General features: G+C 42.9%; 5 non-coding genes across 5 annotated transcripts; all 5 read left to right on the forward strand.

Annotated features, from left to right (window-relative positions):
• The first annotated feature begins 11,927 nt into the window (after positions 1-11,927).
• TRNAR-UCU (transfer RNA arginine (anticodon UCU)) lies at positions 11,928-12,013 on the forward strand. Its single transcript is given in 2 exon segments — positions 11,928-11,964; positions 11,978-12,013. It is a non-coding gene; the product is annotated as a tRNA-Arg (tRNA).
• A 1,405-nt stretch (positions 12,014-13,418) lies between these two features.
• TRNAR-UCU (transfer RNA arginine (anticodon UCU)) lies at positions 13,419-13,504 on the forward strand. The gene is given in 2 exon segments: positions 13,419-13,455; positions 13,469-13,504. It is a non-coding gene; the product is annotated as a tRNA-Arg (tRNA).
• Positions 13,505-19,783: 6,279 nt separating this feature from the next.
• Positions 19,784-19,869, forward strand: TRNAR-UCU (transfer RNA arginine (anticodon UCU)). Its single transcript is given in 2 exon segments — positions 19,784-19,820; positions 19,834-19,869. It is a non-coding gene; the product is annotated as a tRNA-Arg (tRNA).
• Positions 19,870-21,274: 1,405 nt separating this feature from the next.
• TRNAR-UCU (transfer RNA arginine (anticodon UCU)) lies at positions 21,275-21,360 on the forward strand. The gene is given in 2 exon segments: positions 21,275-21,311; positions 21,325-21,360. It is a non-coding gene; the product is annotated as a tRNA-Arg (tRNA).
• A 1,484-nt stretch (positions 21,361-22,844) lies between these two features.
• On the forward strand, positions 22,845-22,930 carry TRNAR-UCU (transfer RNA arginine (anticodon UCU)). The gene is given in 2 exon segments: positions 22,845-22,881; positions 22,895-22,930. It is a non-coding gene; the product is annotated as a tRNA-Arg (tRNA).
• Positions 22,931-24,331: the final 1,401 nt, after the last annotated feature.

Here is a 24,331-nt window from a genome sequence, read left to right on the forward strand (position 1 = left end):
TCCATCCGCAGCTGCTACTGTTGCACACCAGGTGTCCCATTATGGGGCAGCTACTGGCAAGCGTCAGCAGGCTGTATTGGCTATGAAGTGTTTGGGCGACAACAGACACACCGCGGAAGTTCTGTCCGAGTTCTTGCAGAAAGAAACGCAGTCGTGGCTGGGCACTGTAGATCTTGAGGCAGGCAAGGTAGTGAGTGATAACGGAAGGAATTTCATGGCTGCCGTCGCCCTTCCCCAACTGAAACACATTCCTTGCCTGGCTCACACCTTAAACCTGGTGGTGCAGTGCTTCCTGAAAAGTTATCCGGGGTTATCCGACCTGCTCCTCAAAGTGCGCAGACTTTGCTCGCATATCCGCCGTTCGCACGTACAATCCAGCCGTATGCAGACCTATCAGCGGTCTTTGAACCTTCCCCAGCGTCGCCTAATCATCGACGTTGCAACAAGGTGGAACTCAACACTGCACATGCTTCAGAAACTGTGCGAACAGAGGCGGGCTGTTATTAATTTGTGGGAGGCAGTAGGATGGCAGACATGGAGTTGTCAGGTGTGCAGTGGTCGAAGGTACAAGACATGTGTCAAGTCCTTCAGTGTTTTGAGGAATGCACACGGCTGGTAAGTACAGACAACGCCATAATAAGCATGAGCATCCCCCTAATGCGTCTGCTGATGCAAATTTTGACGCACATAAAGGAGCAGGCGTCTGCAGCAGAGGAAGAGGAAAGCCTTGATGACAGTCAGCCATTGTCTGGTCAGGGCAGTGTACAGGACGAGGTAGCGAGCGAACAGGAGGAGGAGGACGAGGAGGATGATGGGGATGAGTATTTTTTTAATGAGGAAGCTTCTCCGGGGCCACTGGAAATTGGTGGCGTGGCAAGGCCGGGTTCTGGTTTTTGGAGGGACACAAGTGACGTAGATGTGCCTGAAACAGCCCCTCAACCCAGCACAACCGCAGATTTGACAACTGGAACTTTGGCCCACATGGCGGATTATGCCTTACGTATCCTGAAAAGGGACACACGCATTATTAAAATGATGACCGATGACGATTACTGGTTGGCCTGCCTCCTTGATCCTCGCTATAAAGGCAAATTGCAAAATATTATGCCACATGAGAACTTGGAACAAATATTAGCAACCAAACAATCAACTCTTGTTGACCGTTTGATTCAGGCATTCCCAGCACAAAGCGCCGGTGATCGTTCTCACACGAGCTGCAGAGGCAGCAGACCAGAGGTGTTAGAGGTGCACAAATCAGAAGTGGCGTTGGACAGAGGGGTTTTCTGACCAGGTTGTGGAGTGATTTTGCTATGACCGCAGACAGGACAGGTACTGCAGTATCAATTCAAAGTGACAGGAGACAACATTTGTCCAGTATGGTTACTAATTATTTTTCATCCCTTATCGATGTTCTCCCTCAACCGTCATTCCCATTTGATTACTGGGCATCCAAATTAGACACCTGGCCAGAATTGGCAGAATATGCATTGCAGGAGCTTGCTTGCCCAGCAGCTAGTGTGCTATCAGAAAGAGTATTCAGTGCTGCTGGTTCAATATTAACCGAAAAAAGGACTCGTCTGGCTACCCAAAATGTTGATGATCTAACCTTCATTAAAATGAACCACTACTGGATTTCAAATTATTTTGCCCCACCTTTCCCGGTTGACACCTAGATTTCCAATGAAAAGGTCTTGCTTCTGGACTGCTCTGACTGAGTTTTCTAATCTCGTAATTTGCAGCAGCTGTTTGTCCAGCATACGACATGTTTACACCACCCTAAATGGCCAAACTCCCCCCACGGGGCTGTGGTCTCGCCACTTGGCGCAAGCACCCATGAGAGTGCCGTTTGTCTGAAGAGGTGAGTGTGCACGCTTTTGGTCGACGGCACTGCCACTGGGTCCCTCATAGTACAATAAAGTGTGTCTGGCGGGGGTGGCGCACAACCAACGTCAGACACACCGTTGTAACATGAGGGGCCCTGGGCCTGTACCGCCGGCCACAAGACAGTTCCCCCCCACCTGCTCAAACAGTGCTCTACGATTTGCAAAATTATCTCTCACAGCTCCAGCAATGTTTAGTCTATGCGCTGACATCCTTCAATGCCTGGCACTGACAATACCAATGTGTTGACATGTATGATGCTACTTAAAATAGTCTGGGGCAGTGTCCTATATTTACACCAGTAAATACTTTGCGCCAAATTACTAGGTCAGAAACACAGCAGAGGAGCCCACCCCTGTACCTAAGTATGCCACCCTTTTGTTTTTTGGTTTTGTTGTATTGCGAGACATTAACATCTATTTATTTTTTGGGAGTACTAACTGTCAGACACTCATTACAATCGGCCTCTGCTGACAACACCAATGCTGCCTGTGTACCCCTGCAAGATAATTCCAAGTGCCTACAGCCTACTTTTCTTATGTTAGGCCTACTAAGCCTGTCTGCGGTCCCTCCTTCCAATAGTCCTCCACTGACCACACCACAGCTGCCCGTGTACCCCTGGAACCTATTTTAAAGTGCCTACAGCCAACTTTTGTTATGTTAGGCCTACTAAGCCTGTCTGCGGTCAATCCTTCCAATAGTCCTCCACTGACCACACCACTGCTGCCCGTGTACCCCTGGAAGCTATTTTAAAGTGCCTACAGCCTACTTTTGTTATGTTAGGCCTACTAAGCCTGTCTGCGGTCCCTCCTTCCAATAGTCCTTCACTGACCAGACCACTGCTGCCCGTGTACCCCTGGAACCTATTTTTAAGGGCCTACAGCCTACTTTTGTTATGTTAGGCCTACTAAGCCTGTCTGCGGTCCCTCCTTCCAATAGTCCTCCACTGACCAGACCAATGCTGCCCGTGTACCCCTGGAACCTATTTTAAAGTGCCTACAGCCTACTTTTGTTATGTTAGGCCTACTAAGCCTGTCTGCGGTCCCTCCTTCCAATAGTACTCCACTGACCACACCACTGCTGCCCGTATACCCCTGGAAGCTATTTTAAAGTGCCTACAGCCGACTTTTGTTATGTTAGGCCTACTAAGCCTGTCTGCAGTCCCTCCTTCCAATAGTCCTTCACTGACCAGACCACTACTGCCCGTGTACCCCTGGAACCTATTTTTAAGGGCTTACAGCCTACTTTTGTTATGTTAGGCCTACTAAGCCTGTCTGCGGTCCCTCCTTCCAATAGTCCTCCACTGACCAGACCAATGCTGCCCGTGTACCCCTGGAACCTATTTTAAAGTGCTTACAGCCTACTTTTGTTATGTTAGGCCTACTAAGCCTGTCTGCGGTCCCTCCTTCCAATAGTCCTCCACTGACCACACCACTGCTGCCCGTGTACCCCTGGAACCTATTTTAAAGTGCCTACAGCCAACTTTTGTTATGTTAGGCCTACTAAGCCTGTCTGCGGTCCCTCCTTCCAATAGTCCTCCACTGACCACACCACTGCTGCCCGTGTACCCCTGGAAGCTATTTTAAAGTGCCTACAGCCTACTTTTGTTATGTTAGGCCTACTAAGCCTGTCTGCAGTCCCTCCCAATAGTCCTTCACTGACCAGACCACTGCTGCCCATGTACCCCTGGAACCTATTTTAAAGTGCCTACAGCCTACTTTTCTTATGTTAGGCCTACTAAGCCTGTCTGCGGCCCCTCCTTCCAATAGTCCTCCACTGACCACACCACAGCTGCCCGTGTACCCCTGGAACCTATTTTAAAGTTCCTACAGCCAACTTTTGTTATGTTAGGCCTACTAAGCCTGTCTGCGGTCAATCCTTCCAATAGTTCTCCACTGACCACACCACTGCAGCCCGTGTACCCCTGGAAGCTATTTTAAAGTGCCTACAGCCTACTTTTGTTATGTTAGGCCTACTAAGCTTGTCTGCGGTCCCTCCTTCCAATAGTCCTTCACTGACCAGACCACTGCTGCCCGTGTACCCCTGGAACCTATTTTTAAGGGCCTACAGCCTACTTTTGTTATGTTAGGCCTACTAAGCCTGTCTGCGGTCCCTCCTTCCAATAGTCCTCCACTGACCAGACCAATGCTGTCCGTGTACCCCTGGAACCTATTTTAAATTGCATAGAGCATCCTTTTTTTAACTGTAGGCGTACTAAGTCTGTCTGCGGTCCATAATTGAGATTGTCCTCCACTGACCAGAGCAATGCTGCCTGTGTACCCCTGTAACATTTTTTAAACTGCATTGAGCCAAATTTTTTGTTTAAGGCCTACTACCTGTGTCTGTCTGCGCCAATCAATACAGCTGTCCTCCTCTGAAAAAAGCTGAGCGTCAATAGTCTGGTTTTCAGCCTATAGGAATTTGAAAACTGCATTGGGGCTACTACTTCGGTAGGGCCTACTAACTGTGTCTGCCGCTCCAAGGTGTTATCCAGGTTGCCTCTCCATAGCTTCGATCTTCTAGCTCTCGTTAAGTAGTTGTTGAAACAACACTGCATTAGGCCTACAAGTTGGGTCTGGGTTGTAGAGACGGTGTCTTCCTCTCCAAGGTGTTCTCCAAGTTGCCTCTCCATAGCTTTGATCTTCTAGCTCTCATTCAGTAGTTGTTGAAACAACACTGCATTAGGCCTACAAGTTGGGTCTGGGTTGTAGAGACGGTGTCTGCCGCTCCAAGGTGTTCTCCAGGTTGCCTCTCCATAGCTTCGATCTTCTAGCTCTCGTTCAGTAGTTGTTGAAACAACACTGCATTAGGTCTACAAGTTGGGTCTGGGTTGTAGAGACGGTGTCTGCCGCTCCAAGGTGTTCTCCAGGTTGCCTTTCCTGAGCTTCTATCTTCAGGCTCTTGTTAAATAGTTGTTAAATGGAACAACTGCATTTGGCCTACTAGTTGGGTTGGGGCCTACTAACAGTGTCTGCCGCTCCTTGCTGTTCTCCTGGTTTCCTGTCCTGAAATTCCATTTTCAGGCTCTCGTTAAGTAGTTGTTAATGTTAGACTGCATTTGGCCTACTAGTTGGGTTGGGGCCTACTATCGGTGTCTGCCGCTCCTTGCTGTTCTCCACTGAACAAAGCTGTGCCACCTGTTTACTACAGTTGCCAATTTTGAACTGCATTTAGACTACTTACTGATTTGGGCCTACTCTCTGTGTCAGCCTCTCATTACAGTTGTCCTCCACTGCAATGCCCCCTGGTTAGTCCTGTTACCAATTTTGAACTGCATTTAGCCCACTTTATTCTTTGGGCCTATATCTGTGTTTCCTCCTCATCCTGCCCATTGCCCAGCCAGTGATAGATGAGTCTGCTGGTACATTGACCCATAACGCAACATTCCCCGTGCACGATACACAGCAAGATTGTGACCCTGCTGAAAGTCAGGTTCCTCTTCCCGCATACCATACCACCCTACACGGGGACAAAGAGGAAGGTGCAGATGAAAGTGCAGGTTCCTTCATCAGGTGGGGGGAGGAATACTCGTTGGCGACGTCACTGGCACAGGGCCCCTCATAGTACGCAAAAGTGTCGCTGCCGGTGGGAGGCGCCCTGTTATGAACTGGTGGTTTAGGAGCAACATGGGACGAGCTCTGAAGGAGGTGGTATCTGTACTGACCGCAGTCCCTAAGCTCAACACAACACTAGAAGTAGCCGTGGGATGCTCCTGTCACTCCCTAGGCACCTCGTCACAGCCTGAGAACTACCCCTAAAGATAGAAACAGGAAAACTATCTTGCCTCAGAGAAAATCCCCAAAGGATAGATAGCCCCCCACAAGTAATGACTGTGAGTGGAGAGGGAAAAGACATACACAGAATGAAACCAGGATGTAGCACAGGAGGCCAGTCTAGCTAGATAGATAAGACAGGATAGACTAATGTGCGGTCAGTATTAAAAACTACAAAAATCCACACAGAGTTTACAAAAATCTCCACACCTGACTAAAGGTGTGGAGGGTAAATCTGCTTCCCAGAGCTTCCAGCTTAACAGAATTAATACTAACAAGCTGGACAAAACATAGAATGCACAGAACGAATAAGTCCACAACATGTGGACAGAAAAGAGCAAAGCAAGGACTTAACTTTGCTGAACTGGTCAGGATATCAGGGAAATCCAAGAGAGATGTGAATCCAACCAGGAACCATTGACAAGTGGCACTGGCTGAAGGGAAGAGCCAGGCATAAATAGCCGAGCAGAAAGACAATCAGTGGAAGCAGCTGCAGACTGCTAAATCCAAGGAGCAGCCATACCACTTAAAACCACCGGAGGGAGCCCAAGAGCAGAACTCACAAAAGTGCCACTTACAACCACCGGAGGGAACCCAAAAGCGGAATTTACAACAGTACCCCCCCCCTTGAGGAGGGGTCACCGAACCCTCACCAGAGCCCCCAGGCCGATCAGGACGAGCCAAGTGAAAAGCACGAACCAAATCAGCGGCATGGACATCGGAGGCAACAACCCAAGAATTATCCTCCTGGCCATAACCCTTCCACTTGACAAGATACTGAAGCCTCCGCCTCGAAAAACGAGAATCCAAAATTTTCTCAACCTCATATTCCAACTCTCCCTCAACCAACACCGGGGCAGGAGGATCAACCGAGGGAACAACGGGCACCACATATCTCCGCAACAAAGATCTATGGAAAACATTATGAATGGCAAAAGAGGCTGGAAGAGCCAAACGAAAAGACACAGGATTGATAATTTCAGAAATCTTATAAGGACCATTAAACCGAGGCTTAAACTTAGGGGAAGAAACCTTCATAGGAACCTGACAAGAAGACAACCAAACCAAATCCCCCACACAAAGCCGGGGACCAACACACCGACGGCGGTTAGCAAAATGTTGAGCCTTTTCCTGAGACAACGTCAAATTGTCCACCACATGAGTCCAAATCTGCTGCAGCCTGTCCACCACAGAATCCACACCAGGAAGGTCAGAAGGCTCAACCTGCCCAGAAGAAAAACGAGGATGAAAACCAAAATTACAAAAGAAAGGTGAAACCAAAGTAGCTGAACTAGTCCTATAATTAAGGGCAAACTCGGCCAACGGCAAGAAAGCCACCCAATCATCCTGATCAGCAGACACAAAGCATCTCAAATAGGTTTCCAAGGTCTGATTAGTTCGCTCAGTTTGGCCATTAGTCTGAGGATGAAACGCCGAAGAAAAAGACAAATCAATGCCCATCCTAGCACAAAAGGCCTGCCAAAACCTAGAGACAAACTGAGAACCTCTGTCAGACACAATATTCTCCGGAATGCCATGCAAACGATCCACATGCTGAAAAAACAATGGAACCACATCAGAGGAGGAAGGCAACTTAGGCAAAGGTACCAGATGGACCATTTTAGAGAACCGGTCACAAACAACCCAGATAACAGACATCTTCTGGGAAACAGGAAGATCCGAAATAAAATCCATGGAAATATGTGTCCAGGGCCTCTCAGGGACCGGCAAAGGCAAAAGCAACCCACTAGCGCGGGAACAGCAAGGCTTGGCCCGGGCGCAAGTCCCACATGACTGCACAAAAGCACGCACATCGCACGACAAGGAAGGCCACCAAAAGGACCTAGCAACCAAATCTCTGGTACCAAAAATCCCAGGATGACCAGCCAACACTGAACAATGAACCTCAGAAATTACCTTACTTGTCCATCTATCAGGAACAAACAGCTTCCCCACTGGACAGCGGTCAGGCTTATCAGCCTGAAATTCCCGAAGCACCCGCCGCAAATCAGGGGAGATGGCAGAAAGAATCACCCCTTCCTTAAGAATGCCAACCGGCTCAGGGACTCCAGGAGAATCAGGCAAAAAACTCCTAGAGAGGGCATCAGCCTTAACATTCTTAGATTCCGGAAGATACGAGACCACAAAATCAAAACGGGAGAAAAACAGGGACCATCAAGCCTGTCTAGGATTCAGCCGCTTGGCCGACTCGAGGTAAATCAGATTCTTATGATCAGTCAAGACCACAACGCGGTGCTTAGCTCCCTCAAGCCAATGTCGCCACTCCTCAAACGCCCACTTCATAGCCAACAACTCCCGATTGCCGACATCATAATTGCGTTCCGCAGGCGAAAACTTTCGGGAAAAAAAAGCACACGGTTTCATCAAAGAACCTTCAGAATCCCTCTGAGACAAAACGGCCCCTGCCCCAATCTCAGAAGCGTCAACCTCAACCTGAAAAGGAAGAGAAACATCCGGCTGACGCAACACAGGGGCAGAAGTAAATCGGCGTTTAAGCTCCCGAAAGGCCTCAACAGCCGCAGAGGACCAATTCGCCACATCAGCGCCTTTCTTAGTCAAATCAGTAAGGGGCTTAACCACACTGGAAAAGTTGGCAATGAAACGGCGATAGAAATTAGCAAAGCCCAAAAATTTTTGAAGGCTCTTCACAGATGTGGGTTGAATCCAGTCATGAATAGCTTGGACCTTAACAGGATCCATTTCCATAGACGAGGGAGAAAAAACAAAACCCAAAAAAGAGACCTTCTGAACTCCGAATAGGCACTTAGACCCCTTCACAAATAAAGCATTATCACGAAGGATCTGGAATACCATCCTGACCTGCTTCACGTGAGACTCCCAATCATCGGAAAAAATCAAAATATCATCCAAATATACAACCATGAATTTATCAAGATAATTGCGGAAAATATCATGCATAAAAGATTGGAACACAGATGGAGCATTAGAGAGCCCGAATGGCATCACAAGGTATTCAAAATGGCCTTCGGGCGTATTAAATGCAGTTTTCCATTCGTCACCCTGTTTAATACGAATAAGATTATATGCCCCTCAGAGGTCAATCTTAGTGAACCAACTAGCCCCCTTAATCTGAGCAAACAAATCAGAAAGCAAAGGCAAGGGGTATTGGAATTTGACTGTGATCTTATTAAGAAGACGATAATCTATACAGGGTCTCAAGGAGCCATCCTTCTTAGCAACAAAAAAGAAACCCGCTTCCAATGGTGACGAAGACGGCCGAATATGCCCCTTCTCCAAAGATTCCTTAACATAACTCCGCATAGCAGCATGCTCTGGCACAGACAGATTGAAAAGACGGCCCTTAGGGAACTTACAACCTGGAATTAAGTTAATAGCACAATCACAGTCCCTATGTGGAGGAAGGGAACTGGACTTGGGCTCATCAAATACATCCTGGAAATCCGACAAAAACTCAGGGACCTCAGAAGAGGGGAAAGAGGAAATTGACATCAAAGGAACGTCACTATGTACCCCTTGACAACCCCAACTAGTCACAGACATAGATTTCCAATCCAGCACTGGATTATGTTCCTGTAACCATGGAAAACCCAGTACAACAACATCATGCAGGTTATGCAACACCAGAAAACGGCAATCTTCCTGATGTGCTGGAGCCATGTACATGGTCATCTGCGTCCAGTACTGAGGTTTATCCTTGGCCAATGGTGTAGCATCAATGCCTCTCAAAGGAATAGGGCTCTGCAAAGGCTGCAAGGGAAAACCACAGCGCCTGGCGAATTCTAAGTCCATTAAGTTCAGGGCAGCGCCCGAATCCACAAACGCCATGACAGAAAAGGACGACAATGAGCAAATCAGGGTGACAGATAAAAGAAATTTAGGCTGTACAGTACTGATGGTAACAGACCTAGCGACCCTCCTAGTACGCTTAGGGCAATCAGAAATAACGAGCAGAATCACCACAGTAAAAACAGAGCCTATTCTGACGTCTGAATTCCTGCTGTTCTGTTCTAGTCAAAATCCTATCACATTGCATAGGCTCAGGACTCTGCCCAGAGGACACTGCCATATGGTGCACAGCTTTGCGCTCACGCAGACGCCGATCAATCTGAATGGCTAGAGACATAGATTCACTCAAACCAGCAGGCGTAGGGAAGCCCACCATAACATCTTTAAGGGCTTCAGAAAGACCTTTTCTGAAAATAGCAGCCAGAGCATCCTCATTCCATTTAGTGAGCACAGACCATTTCCTAAATTTCTGGCAGTATAATTCTGCCGCTTCCCGACCCTGACACAGGGCCAACAGGGTTTTGTCTGCGTGATCCACAGAATTAGGTTCGTCATACAATAATCCGAGCGCTTGAAAAAATGCGTCTACATTCAGCAATGCCGGATCCCCTGATTCAATGGAGAATGCCCAGTCCTGAGGGTCACCACGCAGCAAGGATATGATGATTTTAACTTGCTGAATGGGATCACCAGAAGAACGGGGTTTCAAAGCAAAAAACAATTTGCAGTTATTTTTAAAGTTCAAAAACTTGGATCTGTCCCCAAAAAACAAATCAGGAGTAGGATTTTTAGGCTCCAAAGCCGGAGTCTGGACAACATAATCTTGGATACTCTGTACTCTTGCAGCAAGTTGATCCACACGAGAAAATAAACCCTGAACATCCATGCCAGAGCATAAATCCTGAACCACCCAGAGATCAAGAGGAAAAAAAAGACAAAACAGAGCACAGAAAAAAAAAATGGCTCAGAATTTTTTTTTCCTTCTTTTGAGATGCATTTAATTCATTTTTGGCCACTTGTACTGTTATGAACTGGTGGTTTAGGAGCAACATGGGACGAGCTCTGAAGGAGTATCTGTACTGACCGCAGTCCCTAAGCTCAACACAACACTAGAAGTAGTTGTGGGATGCTCCTGTCACTCCCTAGGCACCTCGTCACAGCCTGAGAACTAACTACCCCTAAAGATAGAAACAGGAAAACTATCTTGCCTCAGAGAAAATCCCCAAAGGATAGATAGCCCCCCACAAGTAATGACTGTGAGTGGAGAGGGAAAAGACATACACAGAATGAAACCAGGATGTAGCACAGGAGGCCAGTCTAGCTAGATAGATAAGACAGGATAGAATACTGTGCGGTCAGTATTAAAAACTACAAAATCCACACAGAGTTTACAAAAATCTCCACACCTGACTAAAGGTGTGGAGGGTAAATCTGCTTCCCAGAGCTTCCAGCTTAACAGAATTAATACTAACAAGCTGGACAAAACATAGAATGCACAGAACGAATAAGTCCACAACATGTGGACAGAAAAGAGCAAAGCAAGGACTTAACTTTGCTGAACTGGTCAGGATATCAGGGAAATCCAAGAGAGATGTGAATCCAACCAGGAACCATTGACAAGTGGCACTGGCTGAAGGGAAGAGCCAGGCATAAATAGCCGAGCAGAAAGACAATCAGTGGAAGCAGCTGCAAACTGCTAAATCCAAGGAGCAGCCATACCACTTAAAACCACCGGAGGGAGCCCAAGAGCAGAACTCACAAAAGTGCCACTTACAACCACCGGAGGGAGCCCAAAAGCGGAATTCACAACAGCGCCCCCCGCCGTGCAAACACCGCCGTACTTTGAGGGGCCCAATGCCAACGAGTGGGCCCCCCCTGCTTGCTCAGGATCACAGCACTTGCAAAGTTGAAATACTTACCTCTCCCTGCTCCACTGCCGTGACGTGGTCCAGATTTCCTGGGCCCACTAAATACTTGAACCAGCCCTACCCCCCACAGCTTTAGCCAAATGACCCCCAATTTCCAATGCCTTACTATTATTATAAGGTAAATTAAGATCGACAAGCTTCAGTAACAAGAATGGATGTTTTTGCCATTAAAATGGGCACTGTACATGTGTTCCTGGCCTCCACTCACTGCCGACTATGCTCCCCCATTGACTTGCATTGGGTTTCGTGTTTCGGTCGATCCCCGACTTTTCGCGATAATCGGCCGATTCCACTCGACTCGACCCTAAAAAACTAAAAGTCGCTCAACTCTACTCCTGGCATATAAGACTAAAAAAGTGCATGCAATGAGTTTTATTATGAAATAGATCTTTCTCTTTTACATTATATGCTTTTTCTTTCTGATCAGTTTTAACTTTACAAATAAGAAAACAAAAGTAAAATTGCAAAGAGAAAAGAAATCTTTCTGTTACCAGTCATCAGGAAAATGTTGAGTGTCTAGACTTGACAAAACACCTACTTCAAATAAAAGACTTGTGGCTCTGTGGCGCAATGGATAGCGCACTGGACTTCTAGGGAACTGATGTGATTTAAAGGTTGTGGGTTCGAGTCCCACCAGAGTCGTATTTTGAAGTTTGTGTGACATTTATACTTTGTCTCAGATGTATTTAGGTTTGAACTTGTCAAAGAATGTAGAAAGAGCAGATACTTAAGGCTCATTGACCCAAAGGATAGCAGATAGGGCACAATTCATTATTGCATATTTTTGGTCTAGTGTTTGGTGTTCTATGTCCTGTTTTCATTAGTCCCAAGTTCTTTTTTTAATTTGAACCTTTTTAAAAGTTGATTTATTATGTGTTTATAAGATATTTATTTACGATCTCTACTGTCTGGATTTGGGGTTTCTAGATATTTTTGGCTTATTTTTCAACTATAACTTAACAAAATGCAAATGTGGCACAAGCATACTCCAGTCCATCCATAGATTGATGATATGTTTTTTTGTTATGAATTTTAGGTCATTATGCAAAACGTGGACATTCTTTGGCTAAAAAGAGGCAAAACAAGTTTAAAGATGAGAACAGAGTGATATCAGCTGCCTTGTCCTCATAAACACTTTCTGCTTCGCTAACAAGATCACTGAATTCATGTAAGTAGGTAATTTTTGGAGAGCTGAAATTCAGCGGAAATTAGTTTTTTGTGATTAAGTTTATTTTTATGGTAAGAAATTAGTTTATAATTTTGGACAAATCATCTGATCTCTTTTCATAATAATCTAGAGTTAACACAAATTACCACTATAAAATCTGAAGCAGTAAACTTTGTGAAAGCCAAATTTTGTATCAGTCTGAAAACTTTTGGCCATTAATGTACAGTCCTAGATATTTTTCGAAAAACTGTAAAAGGAAAAAATGAGGAAAGGAAAAACTTCTAAAGAAAAGCATAGCTGACTGCTAAAGTCAGGATATCTACAGGAGCACTCCAGAAAATTTACCAGCATTAATTTGGACTAAAACAAATGTTCTCTGATAGTCTTATCATATGGCTAAAATTATTTCCTTTGTTTTGACTAATATCCTTCCCAAACCAGTGTCCCATTAGCGTGCAACGAAACTGATGTTCCAAGCCATTTTTCTCGGATTAAGTTTCTGAGGCTCAGTGGCTACTGCATTGAAGATGTAGAAAGTAAAAAAGATCAAAGCTTGAGAGTTAGAAATCAACCAAAGGAACCCCTTTTGTAGTCTTGCATACATTACTGTCCCACACTTTACCAACAGGGAACTCTGTTAGTAATTTAAAATTAACTCCTGGCATATAAGACTAAAAAAGTGCATGTAATGAGTTTTATTATGAAATAGATCTTTCTCTTTTACATTATATGCTTTTTCTTTCTGATCAGTTTTAACATTACAAATAGGAAAACAAAAGTAAAATTGCAAAAAGAAAATAAATCTTTCTGTTACCAGTCATCAGGAAAATGTTGAGTGTCTAGATTTGACAAAACACCTACTTCAAGTAAAAGACTTGTGGCTCTGTGGCGCAATGGATAGAGCATTGGACTTCTAGGGATCTGATGTGATTCAAAGGTTGTGGGTTCGAGTCCCACCAGAGTCGTATTTTGAAGTTTGTGTGACATTTATACTTTGTCTCAGTTGTTGTTGGAAATATGAAAATGGAAAAGTTAAAGTATCAGATCTGGGCTTCATATTAATGTTTAGAGAAAATTAGAAGTCGTATTTAGGTTTGAACTTGTCAAAGAACGTAGAAAGAGCAGATACTGAAGGCTCATTGACCCAAAGGATAGCAGATAGGGCACAATTCATTATTGCATATTTTTGGCCTAGTGTTTGGTGTTCTATGTCCTGTTTTCAGTAGTCCCAAGTTCTTTTTTTAATTTGAACCTTTTTAAAAGTTGATTTTTTATGTGTTTATAAGATATTTATTTACGATCTCTACTGTCTGGATTTGGGGTTTCTAGATATTTTTGGCTTATTTTTCAACTATAACTTAACAAAATGCAAATGTGGCACAAGCATACTCCAGTCCATCCATAGATTGATGATATGTTTTTTTGTTATGAATTTTAGGTCATTATGCAAAACGTGGACATTCTTTGGCTAAAAAGAGGCAAAACAAGTTTAAAGATGAGAACAGAGTGATATCAGCTGCCTTGTCCTCATAAACACTTTCTGCTTCGCTAACAAGATCACTGAATTCATGTAAGTAGGTAATTTTTGGAGAGCTGAAATTCAGCGGAAATTAGTTTTTTGTGATTAAGTTTATTTTTATGGTAAGAAATTAGTTTATAATTTTGGACAAATCATCTGATCTCTTTTCATAATAATCTAGAGTTAACACAAATTACCACTATAAAATCTGAAGCAGTAAACTTTGTGAAAGCCAAATTTTGTATCAGTCTGAAAACTTTTGGCCATTAATGTACAGTCCTAGATATTTTTCGAAAAACTGTAATAGGGCAGGAGGATCAACCGAGGGAACAACGGGCACCACATATCTCCGCAACAAAGATCTATGGAAAACATTATGAATGGCAAAAGAGGCTGGAAGAGCCAAACGAAAAGACACAGGATTGATAATTTCAGAAATCTTATAAGGACCATTAAACCGAGGCTTAAACTTAGGGGAAGAAACCTTCATAGGAACCTGACAAGAAGACAACCAAACCAAATCCCCCACACAAAGCCGGGGACCAACACACCGACGGCGGTTAGCAAAATGTTGAGCCTTTTCCTGAGACAACGTCAAATTGTCCACCACATGAGTCCAAATCTGCTGCAGCCTGTCCACCACAGAATCCACACCAGGAAGGTCAGAAGGCTCAACCTGCCCAGAAGAAAAACGAGGATGAAAACCAAAATTACAAAAGAAAGGTGAAACCAAAGTAGCTGAACTAGTCCTATAATTAAGGGCAAACTCGGCCAACGGCAAGAAAGCCACCCAATCATCCTGATCAGCAGACACAAAGCATCTCAAATAGGTTTCCAAGGTCTGATTAGTTCGCTCAGTTTGGCCATTAGTCTGAGGATGAAACGCCGAAGAAAAAGACAAATCAATGCCCATCCTAGCACAAAAGGCCTGCCAAAACCTAGAGACAAACTGAGAACCTCTGTCAGACACAATATTCTCCGGAATGCCATGCAAACGATCCACATGCTGAAAAAACAATGGAACCACATCAGAGGAGGAAGGCAACTTAGGCAAAGGTACCAGATGGACCATTTTAGAGAACCGGTCACAAACAACCCAGATAACAGACATCTTCTGGGAAACAGGAAGATCCGAAATAAAATCCATGGAAATATGTGTCCAGGGCCTCTCAGGGACCGGCAAAGGCAAAAGCAACCCACTAGCGCGGGAACAGCAAGGCTTGGCCCGGGCGCAAGTCCCACATGACTGCACAAAAGCACGCACATCGCACGACAAGGAAGGCCACCAAAAGGACCTAGCAACCAAATCTCTGGTACCAAAAATCCCAGGATGACCAGCCAACACTGAACAATGAACCTCAGAAATTACCTTACTTGTCCATCTATCAGGAACAAACAGCTTCCCCACTGGACAGCGGTCAGGCTTATCAGCCTGAAATTCCCGAAGCACCCGCCGCAAATCAGGGGAGATGGCAGAAAGAATCACCCCTTCCTTAAGAATGCCAACCGGCTCAGGGACTCCAGGAGAATCAGGCAAAAAACTCCTAGAGAGGGCATCAGCCTTAACATTCTTAGATTCCGGAAGATACGAGACCACAAAATCAAAACGGGAGAAAAACAGGGACCATCAAGCCTGTCTAGGATTCAGCCGCTTGGCCGACTCGAGGTAAATCAGATTCTTATGATCAGTCAAGACCACAACGCGGTGCTTAGCTCCCTCAAGCCAATGTCGCCACTCCTCAAACGCCCACTTCATAGCCAACAACTCCCGATTGCCGACATCATAATTGCGTTCCGCAGGCGAAAACTTTCGGGAAAAAAAAGCACACGGTTTCATCAAAGAACCTTCAGAATCCCTCTGAGACAAAACGGCCCCTGCCCCAATCTCAGAAGCGTCAACCTCAACCTGAAAAGGAAGAGAAACATCCGGCTGACGCAACACAGGGGCAGAAGTAAATCGGCGTTTAAGCTCCCGAAAGGCCTCAACAGCCGCAGAGGACCAATTCGCCACATCAGCGCCTTTCTTAGTCAAATCAGTAAGGGGCTTAACCACACTGGAAAAGTTGGCAATGAAACGGCGATAGAAATTAGCAAAGCCCAAAAATTTTTGAAGGCTCTTCACAGATGTGGGTTGAATCCAGTCATGAATAGCTTGGACCTTAACAGGATCCATTTCCATAGACGAGGGAGAAAAAACAAAACCCAAAAAAGAGACCTTCTGAACTCCGAATAGGCACTTAGACCCCTTCACAAATAAAGCATTATCACGAAGGATCTGGAATACCATCCTGACCTGCTTCACGTGAGACTCCCAATCATCGGAAAAAATCAAAATATCATCCAAATATACAACCATGAATTTATCAAGATAATTGCGGAAAATATCATGCATAAAAGATTGGAACACAGATGGAGCATTAGAGAGCCCGAATGGCATCACAAGGTATTCAAAATGGCCTTCGGGCGTATTAAATGCAGTTTTCCATTCGTCACCCTGTTTAATACGAATAAGATTATATGCCCCTCAGAGGTCAATCTTAGTGAACCAACTAGCCCCCTTAATCTGAGCAAACAAATCAGAAAGCAAAGGCAAGGGGTATTGGAATTTGACTGTGATCTTATTAAGAAGACGATAATCTATACAGGGTCTCAAGGAGCCATCCTTCTTAGCAACAAAAAAGAAACCCGCTTCCAATGGTGACGAAGACGGCCGAATATGCCCCTTCTCCAAAGATTCCTTAACATAACTCCGCATAGCAGCATGCTCTGGCACAGACAGATTGAAAAGACGGCCCTTAGGGAACTTACAACCTGGAATTAAGTTAATAGCACAATCACAGTCCCTATGTGGAGGAAGGGAACTGGACTTGGGCTCATCAAATACATCCTGGAAATCCGACAAAAACTCAGGGACCTCAGAAGAGGGGAAAGAGGAAATTGACATCAAAGGAACGTCACTATGTACCCCTTGACAACCCCAACTAGTCACAGACATAGATTTCCAATCCAGCACTGGATTATGTTCCTGTAACCATGGAAAACCCAGTACAACAACATCATGCAGGTTATGCAACACCAGAAAACGGCAATCTTCCTGATGTGCTGGAGCCATGTACATGGTCATCTGCGTCCAGTACTGAGGTTTATCCTTGGCCAATGGTGTAGCATCAATGCCTCTCAAAGGAATAGGGCTCTGCAAAGGCTGCAAGGGAAAACCACAGCGCCTGGCGAATTCTAAGTCCATTAAGTTCAGGGCAGCGCCCGAATCCACAAACGCCATGACAGAAAAGGACGACAATGAGCAAATCAGGGTGACAGATAAAAGAAATTTAGGCTGTACAGTACTGATGGTAACAGACCTAGCGACCCTCCTAGTACGCTTAGGGCAATCAGAAATAACGAGCAGAATCACCACAGTAAAAACAGAGCCTATTCTGACGTCTGAATTCCTGCTGTTCTGTTCTAGTCAAAATCCTATCACATTGCATAGGCTCAGGACTCTGCCCAGAGGACACTGCCATATGGTGCACAGCTTTGCGCTCACGCAGACGCCGATCAATCTGAATGGCTAGAGACATAGATTCACTCAAACCAGCAGGCGTAGGGAAGCCCACCATAACATCTTTAAGGGCTTCAGAAAGACCTTTTCTGAAAATAGCAGCCAGAGCATCCTCATTCCATTTAGTGAGCACAGACCATTTCCTAAATTTCTGGCAGTATAATTCTGCCGCTTCCCGACCCTGACACAGGGCCAACAGGGTTTTGTCTGCGTGATCCACAGAATTAGGTTCGTCATACAATAATCCGAGCGCTTGAAAAAATGCGTCTACATTCAGCAATGCCGGATCCCCTGATTCAATGGAGAATGCCCAGTCCTGAGGGTCACCACGCAGCAAGGATATGATGATTTTAACTTGCTGAATGGGATCACCAGAAGAACGGGGTTTCAAAGCAAAAAACAATTTGCAGTTATTTTTAAAGTTCAAAAACTTGGATCTGTCCCCAAAAAACAAATCAGGAGTAGGATTTTTAGGCTCCAAAGCCGGAGTCTGGACAACATAATCTTGGATACTCTGTACTCTTGCAGCAAGTTGATCCACACGAGAAAATAAACCCTGAACATCCATGCCAGAGCATAAATCCTGAACCACCCAGAGATCAAGAGGAAAAAAAAGACAAAACAGAGCACAGAAAAAAAAAATGGCTCAGAATTTTTTTTTCCTTCTTTTGAGATGCATTTAATTCATTTTTGGCCACTTGTACTGTTATGAACTGGTGGTTTAGGAGCAACATGGGACGAGCTCTGAAGGAGTATCTGTACTGACCGCAGTCCCTAAGCTCAACACAACACTAGAAGTAGTTGTGGGATGCTCCTGTCACTCCCTAGGCACCTCGTCACAGCCTGAGAACTAACTACCCCTAAAGATAGAAACAGGAAAACTATCTTGCCTCAGAGAAAATCCCCAAAGGATAGATAGCCCCCCACAAGTAATGACTGTGAGTGGAGAGGGAAAAGACATACACAGAATGAAACCAGGATGTAGCACAGGAGGCCAGTCTAGCTAGATAGATAAGACAGGATAGAATACTGTGCGGTCAGTATTAAAAACTACAAAATCCACACAGAGTTTACAAAAATCTCCACACCTGACTAAAGGTGTGGAGGGTAAATCTGCTTCCCAGAGCTTCCAGCTTAACAGAATTAATACTAACAAGCTGGACAAAACATAGAATGCACAGAACGAATAAGTCCACAACATGTGGACAGAAAAGAGCAAAGCAAGGACTTAACTTTGCTGAACTGGTCAGGATATCAGGGAAATCCAAGAGAGATGTGAATCCAACCAGGAACCATTGACAAGTGGCACTGGCTGAAGGGAAGAGCCAGGCATAAATAGCCGAGCAGAAAGACAATCAGTGGAAGCAGCTGCAAACTGCTAAATCCAAGGAGCAGCCATACCACTTAAAACCACCGGAGGGAGCCCAAGAGCAGAACTCACAAAAGTGCCACTTACAACCACCGGAGGGAGCCCAAAAGCGGAATTCACAACAGCGCCCCCCGCCGTGCAAACACCGCCGTACCTTGAGGGGCCCAATGCCAACGAGTGGGCCCCCCCTGCTTGCTCAGGATCACAGCACTTGCAAAGTTGAAATACTTACCTCTCCCTGCTCCACTGCCGTGACGTGGTCCAGATTTCCTGGGCCCACTAAATACTTGAACCAGCCCTACCCCCCACAGCTTTAGCCAAATGACCCCCAATTTCCAATGCCTTACTATTATTATAAGGTAAATTAAGATCGACAAGCTTCAGTAACAAGAATGGATGTTTTTGCCATTAAAATGGGCACTGTACATGTGTTCCTGGCCTCCACTCACTGCCGACTATGCTCCCCCATTGACTTGCATTGGGTTTCGTGTTTCGGTCGATCCCCGACTTTTCGCGATAATCGGCCGATTCCACTCGACTCGACCCTAAAAAACTAAAAGTCGCTCAACTCTACTCCTGGCATATAAGACTAAAAAAGTGCATGCAATGAGTTTTATTATGAAATAGATCTTTCTCTTTTACATTATATGCTTTTTCTTTCTGATCAGTTTTAACTTTACAAATAAGAAAACAAAAGTAAAATTGCAAAGAGAAAAGAAATCTTTCTGTTACCAGTCATCAGGAAAATGTTGAGTGTCTAGACTTGACAAAACACCTACTTCAAATAAAAGACTTGTGGCTCTGTGGCGCAATGGATAGCGCACTGGACTTCTAGGGAACTGATGTGATTTAAAGGTTGTGGGTTCGAGTCCCACCAGAGTCGTATTTTGAAGTTTGTGTGACATTTATACTTTGTCTCAGATGTATTTAGGTTTGAACTTGTCAAAGAATGTAGAAAGAGCAGATACTTAAGGCTCATTGACCCAAAGGATAGCAGATAGGGCACAATTCATTATTGCATATTTTTGGTCTAGTGTTTGGTGTTCTATGTCCTGTTTTCATTAGTCCCAAGTTCTTTTTTTAATTTGAACCTTTTTAAAAGTTGATTTATTATGTGTTTATAAGATATTTATTTACGATCTCTACTGTCTGGATTTGGGGTTTCTAGATATTTTTGGCTTATTTTTCAACTATAACTTAACAAAATGCAAATGTGGCACAAGCATACTCCAGTCCATCCATAGATTGATGATATGTTTTTTTGTTATGAATTTTAGGTCATTATGCAAAACGTGGACATTCTTTGGCTAAAAAGAGGCAAAACAAGTTTAAAGATGAGAACAGAGTGATATCAGCTGCCTTGTCCTCATAAACACTTTCTGCTTCGCTAACAAGATCACTGAATTCATGTAAGTAGGTAATTTTTGGAGAGCTGAAATTCAGCGGAAATTAGTTTTTTGTGATTAAGTTTATTTTTATGGTAAGAAATTAGTTTATAATTTTGGACAAATCATCTGATCTCTTTTCATAATAATCTAGAGTTAACACAAATTACCACTATAAAATCTGAAGCAGTAAACTTTGTGAAAGCCAAATTTTGTATCAGTCTGAAAACTTTTGGCCATTAATGTACAGTCCTAGATATTTTTCGAAAAACTGTAAAAGGAAAAAATGAGGAAAGGAAAAACTTCTAAAGAAAAGCATAGCTGACTGCTAAAGTCAGGATATCTACAGGAGCACTCCAGAAAATTTACCAGCATTAATTTGGACTAAAACAAATGTTCTCTGATAGTCTTATCATATGGCTAAAATTATTTCCTTTGTTTTGACTAATATCCTTCCCAAACCAGTGTCCCATTAGCGTGCAACGAAACTGATGTTCCAAGCCATTTTTCTCGGATTAAGTTTCTGAGGCTCAGTGGCTACTGCATTGAAGATGTAGAAAGTAAAAAAGATCAAAGCTTGAGAGTTAGAAATCAACCAAAGGAACCCCTTTTGTAGTCTTGCATACATTACTGTCCCACACTTTACCAACAGGGAACTCTGTTAGTAATTTAAAATTAACTCCTGGCATATAAGACTAAAAAAGTGCATGTAATGAGTTTTATTATGAAATAGATCTTTCTCTTTTACATTATATGCTTTTTCTTTCTGATCAGTTTTAACATTACAAATAGGAAAACAAAAGTAAAATTGCAAAAAGAAAATAAATCTTTCTGTTACCAGTCATCAGGAAAATGTTGAGTGTCTAGATTTGACAAAACACCTACTTCAAGTAAAAGACTTGTGGCTCTGTGGCGCAATGGATAGAGCATTGGACTTCTAGGGATCTGATGTGATTCAAAGGTTGTGGGTTCGAGTCCCACCAGAGTCGTATTTTGAAGTTTGTGTGACATTTATACTTTGTCTCAGTTGTTGTTGGAAATATGAAAATGGAAAAGTTAAAGTATCAGATCTGGGCTTCATATTAATGTTTAGAGAAAATTAGAAGTCGTATTTAGGTTTGAACTTGTCAAAGAACGTAGAAAGAGCAGATACTGAAGGCTCATTGACCCAAAGGATAGCAGATAGGGCACAATTCATTATTGCATATTTTTGGTCTAGTGTTTGGTGTTCTATGTCCTGTTTTCAGTAGTCCCAAGTTCTTTTTTTAATTTGAACCTTTTTAAAAGTTGATTTTTTATGTGTTTATAAGATATTTATTTACGATCTCTACTGTCTGGATTTGGGGTTTCTAGATATTTTTGGCTTATTTTTCAACTATAACTTAACAAAATGCAAATGTGGCACAAGCATACTCCAGTCCATCCATAGATTGATGATATGTTTTTTTGTTATGAATTTTAGGTCATTATGCAAAACGTGGACATTCTTTGGCTAAAAAGAGGCAAAACAAGTTTAAAGATGAGAACAGAGTGATATCAGCTGCCTTGTCCTCATAAACACTTTCTGCTTCGCTAACAAGATCACTGAATTCATGTAAGTAGGTAATTTTTGGAGAGCTGAAATTCAGCGGAAATTAGTTTTTTGTGATTAAGTTTATTTTTATGGTAAGAAATTAGTTTATAATTTTGGACAAATCATCTGATCTCTTTTCATAATAATCTAGAGTTAACACAAATTACCACTATAAAATCTGAAGCAGTAAACTTTGTGAAAGCCAAATTTTGTATCAGTCTGAAAACTTTTGGCCATTAATGTACAGTCCTAGATATTTTTCGAAAAACTGTAATAGGAAAAAATGAGGAAAGGATAAACTTCTAAAGAAAAGCATAGCTGACTGCTAAAGTCAGGATATCTACAGGAGCACTCCAGAAAATTTACCAGCATTAATTTGGACTAAAACAAATGTTCTCTGATAGTCTTATCATATGGCTAAAATTATTTCCTTTGTTTTGACTAATATCCTTCCCAAACCAGTGTCCCATTAGCGTGCAACGAAACTGATGTTCCAAGCCATTTTTCTCGGATTAAGTTTCTGAGGCTCAGTGGCTACTGCATTGAAGATGTAGAAAGTAAAAAAGATCAAAGCTTGAGAGTTAGAAACCAACCAAAGGAACCCCTTTTGTAGTCTTGCATACATTACTGTCCCACACTTTACCAACAGGGAACTCTGTTAGTAATTTAAAATTAACGCCTGGCATATAAGACTAAAAAAGTGCATGTAATGAGTTTTATTATGAAATAGATCTTTCTCTTTTACATTATATGCTTTTTCTTTCTGATCAGTTTTAACTTTACAAATAGGAAAACAAGAGTAAAATTGCAAAAAGAAAAGTAATCTTTCTGTTACCAGTCATCAAGAAAATGTTGAGTGTCTAGATTTGACAAAACACCTACTTCAAGTAAAAGACTTGTGGCTCTGTGGCGCAATGGATAGCGCATTGGACTTCTAGGGAACTGATGTGATTCAAAGGTTGTGGGTTCGAGTCCCACCAGAGTCGTATTTTGAAGTTTGTGTGACATTTATACTTTGTCTCAGTTGTTGTTCGAAATATGAAAAAGGAAAAAAAAAGTATTAATGTTTAGAGAAAATTAGAATTCGTATTTAGGTTTGAACTTGTCAAAGAATGTAGAAAGAGCAGATACTGAAGGCTCATTGACCCAAAGGATAGCAGATAGGGCACAATTCATTATTGCATATTTTTGGTCTAGTGTTTGGTGTTCTATGTCCTGTTTTCAGTAGTCCCAAGTTCTTTTTTTAATTTGAACCTTTTTAAAAGTTGTTTTTGTATGTGTTTATAAGATATTTCTTTATGATCTCTACTGTCTGGATTTTGGGTTTCTAGATATTTTTGGCTTATTTTTCAACTATAATTTAACAAAATGCAAATTTGGCACAAGCATACTCCAGTCCATCCATAGATTGATGATGTTTTTTTTTTATGAATTTTAGGTCATTATGCAAAACGTGGACATTCTTTGGCTAAAAAGTGGCAAAACAAGTTTAAAGATGAGAACAGAGTGATATCAGCTGCCTTGTCCTCATAAACACTTTCTGCTTCGCTAACGAGATCACTGAATTCATGTAAGTAGGTAATTTTTGGAGAGCTGAAATTCAGCGGAAATTAGTTTTTTGTGATTAAGTTTATTTTTATGGTAAGAAATTAGTTTATAATTTTGGACAAATCATCTGATCTCTTTTCATAATAATCTAGACTTAACACAAATTACCACTATAAAATCTGAAGCAGTAAACTTTGTGAAAGCCAAATTTTGTATCAGTCTGAAAACTTTTGGCCATTAATGTACAGTCCTAGATATTTTTAGAAAAACTGTAAAAGGAAAAAATGAGGAAAGGAAAAACTTCTAAAGAAAAGCATAGCTGACTGCTAAAGTCAGGATATCTACAGGAGCACTCCAGAAAATTTACCAGCATTAATTTGGACTAAAACAAATGTTCTCTGATAGTCTTATCATATGGCTAAAATTATTTCCTTTGTTTTGACTAATATCCTTCCCAAACCAGTGTCCCATTAGCGTGCAACGAAACTGATGTTCCAAGCCATTTTTCTCGGATTACGTTTCTGAGGCTCAGTGGCTACTGCATTGAAGATGTAGAAAGTAAAAAAGATCAAAGCTTGAGAGTTAGAAACCAACCAAAGGAACCCCTTTTGTAGTCTTGCATACATTACTGTCCCACACTTTACCAACAGGGAACTCTGTTAGTAATTTAAAATTAACTCCTGGCATATAAGACTAAAAAAGTGCATGTAATGAGTTTTATTATGAAATAGATCTTTCTCTTTTACATTATATGCTTTTTCTTTCTGATCAGTTTTAACTTTACAAATAGGAAAACAAAAGTAAAATTGCAAAAAGAAAAGAAATCTTTCTGTTACCAG

The sequence above is a fragment of the Ranitomeya imitator genome, chromosome 1, assembly GCF_032444005.1.
Source record: "Ranitomeya imitator isolate aRanImi1 chromosome 1, aRanImi1.pri, whole genome shotgun sequence".
NCBI lineage: Eukaryota > Metazoa > Chordata > Amphibia > Anura > Dendrobatidae > Ranitomeya > Ranitomeya imitator.